Here is a 13,676-nt window from a genome sequence, read left to right as displayed (position 1 = left end):
TAGAGATTTCACTAAAGAAGATACACTAGACCAATAAATGCATGATAAGATGTTAATGTCATTAGGCATTAGTACAACCACTTCATACTATCTAGAGTGGCTATAATAAAAAAGACAGACAATAATAAATGTTGACAAGGATGTGGAGAAACTCCCATTTATTGCCTGTGAGTATGTAAAGTGGCTCAATTACTTTGGAAAGTGGCATCCTTTAATATCCTTTTAAAATAAAATGAATGCTTATTTACATATACTTGTGTTTGTTAGTTTCCTTTATCTTTCTTCTTCTTCATAATATTTTATAAAGGATAGGTAATGGTGATTAGTTTTGCAATTCATGCCAAAGCTTTCATGATACTGAAATGGGATCTAAAAGAATTAAAGGAATGGTTATAGTGCACAAATCCTGGACTTTGAGCGGGATACAAGAACTGACGAGACTTTGTGTTGCTTTTCTCTGGGAAAGTAAGTGAATATGTTCATGGCTCTATGGAATTTGGTTAAATAATATTAGCTGGAAATATATTTTTTTTCAAAATGTAAGTATTGAAAGGCATGTTGAGCCGCTAAAACAGTGAACTTTAGTAGACACTATTATTTATTCAGCAGCTCACTCCCTTTCTAATTTTGGGAAATCACCTATGGTGTGTGCTCCATCTCCTACTGTGGAAGAAAGCTAGAGGGAGATGACAGACTGTCCCCCCCTTTCTTCCATCTGGATGGCAGGGTGGGAGTATGTGAGCCAGGCATAGCTACTTAGCTGCTCCTTCTGCCCAGGGCTTTGAATCTTTATTATTATTATTATTATTATTATTATTATTATCATTATCATTATTTATGCCTACAGAACCTGGTCTTCCTACGTGGTCCCCCATCTAAGTACTAACCAGGCCCGACCCCGCTTAGCTTCCAAGATCAGACATCGGGCTTGTTCAGGGTGGCATGGCAGTAGACTATGGACTGTGGCTCCACTGGGGTGTGAACCCAGGACCTTCTGCATGTAAAGCAGATGTGCTAACTGTTATACTATGGAATCACATCCCAAGGCTTTGAATCTTGATTGAGCATCACAAGTGGAATGTTAAGTTCATTCACAGCAGCAGCCTGTTCAGGTCTTAGGGCCACTGGCGCTAATGCTGCTCCCTCCTTGTGGCTTGTTTTGCTCCAGCTCTTTATGGCTGCTACATTACTTCTTTTAGGTCTCTGCTCAAATGCCACTTCCCTGATCAACTCATCTAAAATAGCTACCTCATTTGTCTGTCATTCTTAGTCTCTAACTATATTTTTCTATATGGCACACGTCAATTCTACATTGATTTTCAATTTTTTTTTTCTACTAAAATGTATTGTCCATGAGGATACAAACATTTCTCCTTCCTCCCCACATTATCTCCAGAGCCAGAACAGCGCCCAGGCCAAATAGGTGCTCAATACACTTTTGTTTAGTGAATAAGTAAATGAAAACTAGCCCAACACTTGGCAAGCCAACAAAAACTTGTTAAGATGAACTGTTAGTATTAGTTCTATATCAGGCTGACTTGTGTAAGTGATATGTAGGTGAGTGTGTGGTTAGAGTTCACTCCCAGTAACAACTTGATTCCTATGTTAAGTTATGAAGTTATTTATGGATGAAGTTATTACATTATTATTTCATGAAGCATGAGCATTTGGCCATGCAGACTAATTTAAAATGGCATCTGCCTGCAGGCCCCAACATAGTATCTGACAAAATCCATTCAAATACTTATGAAAACTAAGAGAAGGGTAGAAACCAGCTCTGATAGATACTCAAATGCAAAATATCAGAGGAATTTTCACCAATTGTACCTTAAATAGTGCAGTATTAGGAAAACAGTTTGTGGTTCTCATAAAACAGTGCAGCCTATTTCCTCAAAAAAAAAAAAGTAAAATACAATATCTTTATAGTTAGTCAACAAAGGTTAAAAAAGTAAAAACAAAATATACACTTAAGAGAAATTAAAGAATAAAAGATAGAAATAAAAGGATGAGTCAGATTTTTCTTATAAATGCAAACAAAAAAAACACAGAGGTGGCACAATTATTTTCTGACAATTTAGAATCTGAGACAAAAATAATTAACAGAATAAGAGAGGTAACTTTTTACTGATAGAAGTTAGAATCCATAGCAAAGATAGAACAGTCAATAACCTACATGCATCATTTACTACAGATCCCCTCAAAAAGGAGAAACAGATAAGAGGCAATCATGGGAGACTGTAAACCATTCTCCATGTAATTTTACAAATCTAGTAGTTAAAAATATAAATAGATATGTAGAGGAGAGAATTTGAACTGTAAAATTAATAAGATTCAACATGTATATTTGTAAATAGAAACTATACTCTCCTGTGGGGCATCCATTAATGTTTAGAAAAATTAACTATGTATTAGCACACTGAGAAAAATAACTTCTCCAGATGAAAATATCCAGGTCAAATATCCTGAACATAGCGTAGTAAAATTAGAACTGAATAACAGAACTGTAAGATAGAAACCTTAGAAATAAATAAAAATACTTTGCCCAGAAATATTGGTGTAAAAGAGAAAGAAAAATACTTACTGACAATTTGGAAATTAATGAAAAGAGAATTTTTTCAGTAAACCACCAAACTCAATTTCTGAGCAAAATCATTGGCTTAAGTGTTTTCATTATTAAATAAGAAAGAATAAAAATAAGAGAAGTAAGTATGTGCAACACAAAAACTTACTAAAATGACAAAATATACACATTGAAAGTAGAAGAAAAATAATAACATTAGAGCAAAAATTAGTGGATTTGAGAAGGAATAACCTTAGAAATGATAAATAATTCTACGAACTTAAAAAATTAATAGAAAATCTCTGGAAATCTTCACCCAGAAAGAAAGAGAAAATACAATAAATGAAATTTCGAATAAAAAGAGCAAGGGAAAAACAGATGAACTTTTTCCTATTAATACATCTGAGAATTTCAAAAAAATGACTAGTTATCTGAAAGACTATGAAACTATCAAATAATCATGGAAAAAAAATTGCACTATCTGTAACAAAATTATCTCTAAAGTAGGCCAAATGAATTTTTCAAACCTTTAAAAAGATAATTCCTAAGTTTAATACATAAACTTTTTCAGAGTAAGATATACTAGGGCTGCCATCACAAAATGTTATGGACTGGGTTCAGAGGCAGGGAGGGCAACTTAAACAACAGAAAATAATGTTCTCATGTTTCTGGAGGCTAGAAGGCTGAGATCAAGATGTCAGCAGGATTGGTTCCTCCTGAGGCCTCTCCCTGGCTTGCAAGTGACCACCTTCTTGCTGTTCCACTCGGCCTTTCCTCTGCACACCACACTCCTGGTGTCTCTTCTTCTTCTTACAAAAACACCAGTCCTATCGGATTAGGGCCACACCCTTATGAACTCGTTTAACCCAATTACCTCTCTAAAGGCCAGATCTTCAAATACAGTTACACTGGGGGTTAAAGTTTCAACCTATGAATTTTAGAGGGATACAGTTCAGTCCATAACAGATATAACTGTGGATGGCAAGAGAAATCTGAAATTTATAGTTATGTTTTGCAGAGTACATACATATATAGTTATGTCATCAGTGGTAATAATACATATTATTTAAAATTTTTCAGTTGCTAAAGCTTGCTTATTTATATTATTTCTCCAATCAATCAAATGCTACCAGTCACTGAGGCCTTTTATTAATAATACCTCTATGTATTATATTATTATTATCAATGTATAATAGTGCCCCAAGCCCTTGTTTTCTAATTCATAACTTAGCTTTATATTTCTTTTTAACACTTATCATCATCCGCTATATTTATTTATTTCGTTAGTTATTGTCTGTTTCCTCCACTAAGAAATGCTTTCTGAGAGCAGGGAGTACATCTGTTTTGCACACTGCTGTATCCTAGCAAAGACTAATAACTGATGCATAGTAGGTGATCAATAAATTGTTATATGAAGGTATGAGTTACCATGTGATCATCTCAACTAAACTAGAGTAAGCGTTGTTAATAGACAAAGGATCAGAAACTCTCATGGTCATGGAAAAGGACTTCCGATTTCCCATCTTATACTCTCTCCAGTATCGCTTTCTTCATGACTCATATTCTTGGATAGTTAGATAAATATGTATTAGGAAGGAAAAAGCTTCTCTAAGATATAATTCAAAAATTATATAACTTGCCCATTTAAAGTGTACAAGTCAATGGTTTTTGGCATGTTCACAGAATTGAGCAATCATTACCACTGTCAAATTTCGTAATGTTTTATCACCTTGAAAAGTAACTTCACACCCTTTAGGTGATACACCTTAATTCTTCTGTCATTCCAATACGCCACAGGCAACCATTAATTTATGTGAAATCCTTATAGATTTTCCACTTAATGTTTTTAAATAAAGTATATGTAATTTTTAAAATTATTTGAAATTATTTCTAGATAGTTTATGTTTTTGTTATTATTTTGAATGAAATTTATTGTGCTAGAGCAATACAGTAGCCAGTCACTACTTATGGCTTTTGAGGACTTGATATATGGCTGGTCCTGTTTCTTTTTTATTTTGTTTAAAATAGCTCCTAGAACATTTAAAATTACATTTATGATTCTTATTATATTTTTATTGTACAATGATGTTCTAGACAGGACAAATTTATCAAATAAGTTTAAAGTATTTATTCAACTTTGTATTTTGTAGTGAAAATATAAAAGCTCTAGACAGAATTGAAATGTGTTGCAAAGCTAAAATACACACCAGATATTGAAAGGTTAGTACAAAAAAGAAAAAAGAATGTAAGACATCCCATTCATAATTTTTAATATTGATTACATATAAAAATGATACTATATTTGGTCATATATCTAAATAAGATTTAAGGATAAAATACATTTTTAAAATTAATGTCACCTTTTATTTTGTTTAAATTGGCTACTAGAACATTTAAAATTATATATGAAATAAAAACTGTAAGACCCTAATAAAAGAAATTGAAGAAGATATAAAGAAATGAAAAGATAGTCTGTGTTCTTGATGGAAGAATCAACATAGTTAAGGTGACCTTATTAACTAAAGCATTATATAGATTTAATGCAATCCCTGTCAAAATCTCACTGGCATTTATTAAAGAAATAGAATAAAAAGTTATCAGATTTGTATAGAAGCATATAAGAACAATCACCAAAGCCATCCTGAGAACAAAGAACAAGGCGAGAGGTATCACTCTGCCCAACTCAAATTATACTACAAAGTGACAATAATCAAAATGGCATGGTATTGGGAAAAAAGCAGACACACAGACCAATGGAACAGAATCGAGAGTCCAGAAGTAAAACCATGCTTACATGGCAAATAATTTTCAACAACAGAGCCAAAAACATACAGTGGAGAAAGGAAAGCTTCTTCAATAAAAGGTGCTGGGTAAACTAAAAGGCCACCTGCAATAGAATGAAACTAGACTGTTGTCCATCACCATACGCCAATTCAACATGGATTAAGGATCTCAACATGAGACCTGAAACAATAAATTGCATAGAGGAAAACATTGGAACTAAACTCATGGATTTTGGACTTAAAGAGGATTTTATAAATTTGACTTCAATGGCAAAGGAAGTAAAAGCAAAAATAAATGAATGGGATTGCATCAAACTAAAAAGCATCTGCACAGCAAAAGAAACCATCAAGAAGGTAAAGAGACAACCATCCGAATGGGACAATATATTTGCAAACAATGCCTCTGATAAGGGCCTAATATCCAAAATATACAAAGAACTCATACAACTCAATAACAACAACAGAAATAAACAATCCAATCAAAAAATGGGCAGAGGACCTAAAAAGACACTTCTCCCAAGAAATCATACAAAGGCCAGAAAATATATGAAAAGATGTTCAACATCACTAGCTATTAGGGAAATGCAAATCAAAACCACAATGAGATACCATCTCATACCTGTTAAAAGAGCTATTATCAACAGGACAAGTAATAACAAATGCTATGGAAAACAGTATGGAGGTTCCTCCAAAAAACTAAGAATTGATCTACTATATGATCCAGCAATCCTTCTACTGGGTATTTACCCCAAAGACTTGAAAACATATATCTGAAAAGATATTTGCACACCAATGTTCATAGCAGCATTATTCAAGATAGCCAGGATATGGAAGCAATCGAAGTGTCCTATGACAGATGATTGGATAAAGAGTCTGTGGTACATATATACAATGGAATATTACTCAGTTATAAGAAAAGATGAAATACTGCCATTTGTGACAACCTGGATGGACCTCGATATAATCATGCTAAGCAAAATAAGCCAGACAAAACGTTGAAAACCACGTCATATCACTTATATGTGGGATATAAACCTAAAAGCAACAAACAAACATGACAAAGAAACAGAGTCATGGACATGGACAATAGATTAGTGGTTACCAAAGGGTGGCAGAGGGAGTGGGGAGGTAGATGAGGTAAAGGGGATCGAATACATAGTGACAGAAAGAAACCTAACTATGGGAAGTGAACATATAACGCAAAATATATATGATTTATTGTTGAATTGTACACTTGAAACTTACTGGATTTTGTTAACCAAAGTCACCATAATAAACAAACAAACAAACAAACAAACAAATGAAATGTGTGGCTTGCATTATATTTCTATTGGAGGGCAAAGTTCAAGATAGTACCAATTTATCTGATTAGTTAAAAATCTATATTTAATTTTGTATTTTGTAACCAAAATATTACAATCCTTCAGAAAGAAAAATATTTTGAAAGGCAATAGAGGAAGATCCAGGAGAAGGAAAGATTGAGGATATTTCACAGAAGTAGTGTTTGGCTTTATGTACAAAGATGTCACAACTTGGACAACTAGGTATTACCTGCCTGTACCAAATCTAGTCTGGACCATCACAACAGCTTTCCAATGGGTTTTCTTCTGTTCTTGCCTTCCACCAGAGAATAGGTGCTATACCAGTCAAAGTGCTATTTCCACGATGCTTGTCAGATTATATTCCTTCCTTGGTTAGCACCCATCAATGGCCTCCCTACATGGTCTGGGCTTTCCCCCTTCCCTCATCTTCCTCCACTCTCAGTTTTACTCCCTCAGTTCTGGCCACACCATCCTTCCTACTTGTTCTCTCCTTCCTGGGATACTCTCCCAGCCTGGTCTTGTCCAGCTGGCTCCTTCTTGTCATTCATATTTCAGCTTCCTTGCAGTGGGTTTTCTGATTGACTCATGAAGACTGAAAACTGTGAAGTCATCCTATCTGAGTTTAAATCCAAGCTCTGTCACCAGGCAGTCGTGTGACTCTGGGAGAGTTTACTTCTCTCTTTCTCGTTGTTTTTCTGTAAAAAGGGGTAATAGTGGTGTCCTCAGAGGATTAAATGAGTTATTATGTGAAAAGTGCTTAGAACAATGTCTGGCACATTGTAAGCACTATGTTCATATCATCATAATCACTACCACCACCATCATCATTGTTATAATTAAATATTTGGCAACAAATGTCAGGGAACTTAGAAAATGTGTAAATCATTAAGCCAACAATTTATTTTAAAGAATTTATCCTAGTAAACAACTGGACAAAAACAAGGATTTGTGTGTGTCATGAAATTAAAATAGTTTTTAATAAGAGTGAAAATTTTGAAATAGCCAACATGTTGATTAAATAGCAATAAAGTGAAATAATATACAGCCATTGAAATAACCGAGATTAGGAATTCTTAATTTTTTTCTTGTTCTATGTATTCCTTTAGCAGTGTGGTGGAACTTAAGGCATCCTTTTTCAGAACGTGTTTTTAACTGTATAAATTAGAATATACAGGATCATAAAGGAAAGAGATTACATGGAAATACATTTATCAAAATATTTTTAAATGTAGTATATTAATAAATATGATTTTTCTTTTTAAAGGCATAATCTAGTAATAGGTCTAATGGTTGTAATTTTAAAGTAGTGGTAAACATAAATACATCAAGATATCTGTGATAGCTCAAGACAAATTTATAGGTACTGCAAATATGAGTGTGATTTGTTGGTTATGTCAATAAATGGAAGAAATGTTAAATTTCATTTAGAAACGGTGAAAATAAAGATGCAATCTTTTCCCTAACCCAAATTTACAAACTATTTGGTTTAAAACCCATGTAGCTTATGGCTCCCAAAACCATTTCTGTGAAGAGCCAGGTAATAAATATTTCAGGCTCGTGGGCCATATTTTCTCAGTCACAACTATTCAGTTCTGCTGGTTGTCATGAGAAAGCAGCCATGGACAATATGTAATCAAATGGGTGTGGTTGTGTTCCAATACAACTTTATTTGCTCAAACAGGTTGAGGGCCTGATTTGGTTTGTGGGCCATAATGTGCTATCTTTAATGTAGAGTACTATTTTCTAACACAGAAAAATGAAAAAAAGCAGATTATAAATAATTATGCTGTGTTCCATTTTGGTGAAAAAGTGTATCTCTATATGTCTCTGTGTATACATATGTGTATATAAATACACAAGTGTGAAGGACCTACTAAAATGTTAACAGCAATTATTTCTGCATTATGGAAATATGAACAACATTTTTTTCTTTATTTTTTTTTTGTATTGTCTCATTTTTTTTTCAATCAATGTGCAATTTTGTTCAATCACTCTTGGAGCCTCCATTTCCCTCTGCCCCCAAATGGGCATTATCTTATGGGTTCTTGTAAAGATTAATTCAAATATTATATGAGAAAATGTTTATGGTAATTTTCTAGATTAATTACTGGGGAGCCAAATGCCCCTGGGAGGCAGGAAGCTAATATAAATGAGGGAAAGAGGCCAGAGTGCAACAACAGGGATTGGTAGGGACTATGGTTCCTGGAGACCACACGTTCCATATAAAGGGGATGGTTGTGGCTCAGCTCCAGCCAAATGTTGCTATATAGGATCGAGGACCCAGTGTTGTTGTTGGAGTTTAATTTTTAAACAGAAATCAGAAATATAGACTTTTTAATGACACATTGATTTTGAAACATGGTTTATGCCAAACAAAACCCAGAGTCTTTCCAATAGAAGCTGATTTGCCACTCTGCTCTCTCTATATGTATATTGTTCCAAACTAGAGCAGACATCTGGGTTGGGTCTCTGAGTTATTTTCTCTTCAGTGTTTGCTTCAATATGTGCTTTGTGAGTCTGTTTTGTTTTCTTAATGAGACTGTAAAGGGCAGTGCACATCTGTATTGAAGTATAATCTAAGCCTGATTAATCATCTTGGTAAATGATACTTACTTACTTCTTACTTGTTTGTCTATTCACATGGTTCTTAAATTTCGCCATCACTTGAGTTGCTTGCTAAAAATGCTAGTTTGCCAAAAAAAAAAAAAAAAAAAAAAATTGCTGATTTGCCCTAGCAATTCCACTCCTAGATATATACCCAACAGAACTGAGGACATGTACTAAAATGTTCATAGTAGCATTATTCATAAGAGCTGAAAGCTAAAATTTATCTAAATGTTCATCGTCAGTCTCAGAATAAAGTTTTTAAAATTGTGGTAAAGTCACAATTAAGATCTGTACAGCAATAAAAATGAAAAAATTGCAACAATGTGGACAAATCTCACAAATAATGTTGAGCAAAAGAAGCCAGACTTCCAAGAGTATACAGTATGTTTTTCCATTTATATAAACACAGAAACTACAAAACCTAACACATGAGTTATAAGTGAAGATAAAAGTAATTGCTGGGAGAGGTAGTGATAAAAGGGAACACGAGGCACTTTGGGGGTGTGGGAAGTATTGCCAGCTGTGTGGGTGTATGAAAATTCGTTAAGCTGGACACTGATCCGTACTTTTCTATACATTAATATCTTAAAGAAAAATTAAAATGCTAACCCCAGGCCCCATCCCAGATTGACAGAATCACTCTCTTGCATGGGAGTGGGGTTGAGGGAGGGTCATCAACAAAGTCCTCAGGACTTTCAGTGCACTGTCATTAGAAAAACCCCCCTTTCAGAAAGATGTCACACTTCAACAAGTACATATTTCCTCCTCTGAGGGACTTCTACAAACACTCTCAGCTAATCCATCCAGCATCTGCCTTCCTTAGATTCTCTTGTTGTATGTTGCTGCATTTTACTAGATGCAAAGAATGATATAAAATTAAGAGACCTTATGGATACATTCAAACAGTGGCACTTGAGGCAAGAGAGAGAGACACCTCTGGTAATGTGCCAGCTTATAAAACATGGTTAAATAAAATTAAATGTTTATGGGGTGACTAAGACGCCATATCCCCAGGGGAAAAAGTCAAATGTTTACCGTTGCTGAATCTCAGCTGAATTTTGCTTTCCCTGGAGAAGGAGAGCTGGGTAGAGGCAGAAAAAATATGGGGCTTTTCATGAAAGAAGAAAGGGGAGATTTGGTGACTGAGGTAAGGACAGGAAAGGTCTAGTTCTACAGACATTTAGGAAGCTGCACTTTAAGCTTTGTTTTTGTAAGTATGAGAAAGCTGAAACTGAGAGATTCATTCAGGTTACACATTTACATATTGTGCTCTTGCATTTAAGAATCCAGAAATAAATCAAATGTCAAAGAAAAACCAGGAATAAATTCCTTAATAAGCTACAGGAAAGCGAAGACCATATCTATGAGCTTCATCTTTGACTCCCCAGCACCTGGCACCAGGCCTGGCAAATAAGAATGCTCAATAAATTCATTCATGCATTCAATATCTAAATATTGAGTACCTAGTCTAGGTTTGGTACCATTCTAAGTAGTTGAGACAAAGCAGAGAGAAATCCCTTAGCTCAAGGAACTTATGTTCTAAGTGGAGGGAGATCAACTAATCAATCACATGTATAGTATGTTCCAGAGTGATAAGTACTCTGGAGAAAAATAAACCAGAGAGAAAGAATAGGAGGTTGGAGGGTTGATAAAGTTTTCAGTTTTACCTGGGGAGGTTAAAGAAGGTCTTAATATAATTTTTAGCAAAGACTTAAGATGATAATGGAGTAAACCACATAATATGGAGAGAAAAGCCTTCCAAGCAGAGGGATCAGCAAGTGCAAAGGCCCTGAGGCAAGAGTACACCTTATGTGTTGAGGGATGTCAAGGTGGCCAGAGTAGTTGGTAAGGAGAGAGTGACAGGAAGGTAGTAAAGAATGAGATCCGACAGGTGTGGGACTTGTGGGTCACTCACTGTGAGGAGTTGGGCCTTAACTCTGTATGAGACAGGAGCCAGTGGAAGGTTTTAGACAGGGGAATGACTGGATCAGTCTAAATATCAATTGAATGATTAAATATGGCACCATCTACACTATAAACTACTTTAACATACATGATTATCTTTGATCTTTATAACCACCTCAAGAGGTAGAAAGAATAGGTACTATTAGCCACATTTTTAAAAGATTACATCAAAGGCTTTGTAATAAAACAGATCTGGGTTTGAATTCTGACTCAATCACATAAGAGCCAGGACTTTGTGCAAGAGTCAACCTTAGTTTTCTCATCTCTGCAATGGAGAAAATAACCCTGTTGGGAGAAGTGATTGGAAAATCACACGCAAAAAATTGCCTAGTTTAGTATCCAGCACACATTGTGCTCAATAAATGACATTTAATGCTCCTTTTTTCCACTGGAAGGGGCTATAGAAATTGTTTAGGGGGAATAAATGGCATAGATGATAGAGGCTCTGCTCATTCCTCTGGCGACCAAATCAAAGTTGTGACAGAACCAAGGAGCAAACAGCAAGGAAAGTTGCCTGGGATCTAGATAAAAAAGCCATACAACTAGGGAGAGAACTAAGAAATCACCTTGCAACGGCAGAAGGTAGGATGGGGCAAAGATGAGAAGCTGCCTGGTTTCCAGCGGCTGAGTGGGATACAGGCTGCAGCAGCAGCAACTGCAGATGCCTCTTAAAGGGGCCATGTCTGTGAGCACTTTTTCGTGGTGACAGACCTGCTGACTCTGAGCACCAGTACCGGGTTGGCTGCTCGGGGGGCACAAGGGACTTACAGGGGGACATTGAGTTGTCCAAGTGAGGGCCAAGGCGAGACTCGCTTTATACAGAAGTGCTGGCAGTATCCACTGTTTCTCTGTTGAGCCTCCCTGCCCCTCCCACTTTACACCCCCCGACCCCCCACCCCAATGCGTGGACCCAGTGTTGCCATAGTGGAGAAGTTGGAAAACTGGATAACAGAGGTCCCTCTGCCCAGAGGATTCCCTGAAACTCTACCTCCCCGAACTCATGGCCCCACCCAAGCCACATACAGGTGTCTCCTCACTTAGTCAGGTACCCCTTGCTGAGCAGTGCTTTGACTCATACTGGTGGCAGCTGGTCTTGGTTTCTGGGGCAACTGTGAGCACAGAATCTGTGGATTGCTTGCTGAATCTTAACAGGTGACCCCGGAGGGGCACAGGCTTGAGCTAAATTTGTCCTGCAGCTGAACTCCTCTCAGGACTGTGCCGCTGGGCGCCTACTTCACAAATCCACACGAATAAGACCAGGAAACTTAGAAGCTTTGCTTAGTACACAGAAACAGACATAGAAAGGCAGCCAAAATGGGAAGACAAAGAAGCAGAAACCATACAAGAAAATAGAACGGAGATCCAGAAATGATGGAGTCAAGCAATCTAACAGATGCAGAGTTCAAAACGCTGGTTATAAAGATGCTCAATGAACTCATGGGAAGTATAGATGAATTCAGTGAGAACTTCAGCAAAGAGATAAAAAACATAAAAATGAAAATAGAAATTATAAAAGGGAACCAGTAAGATGTGAAGAACACATTATCTGAGATAAGAAGTCTATTAAATGGAATAAACAAAGTGAATAAAAAAGAGGATCAAATGACCTATATAGAGGATGAGAAAGTCAAGGATACTCAATCAGAATGGCAAGAAAAAAGAACTCAAGACTATAATAATAATTTAAGGAGCCTATGGGACACTATTAATTACGAAAATATTCGTGTTGTGCGGGTACCTGAAAGAAAACAAGACATCGAAGAGCTGTTTGAAGAAATAATTGTGGAAAACTTCACTAATCTGGTGAAGGAAATAGGCATAAAACTCCAGGAAGCTTAGAGAGACCCCAAAACCAGAAACCCAAAGAGGCCCACACCAAGACACATCATAATTAAAATGCCAAAGGTTAAATACAAAGAGAGAATCTTAAAAGCAGCAAGAGAAAAGCAGTTAGATAAAGAGCTTCCCCAAAAAAATCAGCTAAAGGAATTTATTATCAAGCCAACATTACAGGAAATGTTGGAGGGACTTCTTTAAGGCGAAAAAATATGTATCAAAAACAGGAATAAAGAATGTTAATAACTACATTCCTATCAACAAGTACCTAAAATGGAAAAGAATTAAGTGCTCCAATCAAAAGATAGAGTGACTGAATGGATAAGAAAACAAGCCCCCTACATATGCTGCCTACAAGACTCACTTCAGATTAAAGACACACAAGAACTAAAAAGAAGGAGATGGAAAAGGTATTGCCTTGATGGACCCTAGAGGGTATTGCACTGAATGACATGGTCGGATAGAGAAAGACAAATATCACATGATTTCATGAACATGTGGAATCTAAAGAACAAAATCAACAACAACAACAACAACAACAACAACACAAAAGTGGAAATAAACTCATAGATACAGAGAATATTTAGAGGGATACTAGATGGA

The 13,676-nt window shown here is 35.9% G+C and overlaps 1 pseudogene; it reads right to left on the bottom strand.

Moving 5' to 3' along the window:
- Window positions 1–838: 838 nt before the first annotated feature.
- LOC118602061 lies at window positions 839–954 on the bottom strand (annotated as a pseudogene).
- Window positions 955–13,676: the final 12,722 nt, after the last annotated feature.

Source organism: Rousettus aegyptiacus, unplaced genomic scaffold (assembly GCF_014176215.1).
Source record: "Rousettus aegyptiacus isolate mRouAeg1 unplaced genomic scaffold, mRouAeg1.p scaffold_m13_p_4, whole genome shotgun sequence".
Lineage (NCBI taxonomy): Eukaryota > Metazoa > Chordata > Mammalia > Chiroptera > Pteropodidae > Rousettus > Rousettus aegyptiacus.
This window is presented reverse-complemented; position numbering and strand designations above follow the sequence as displayed.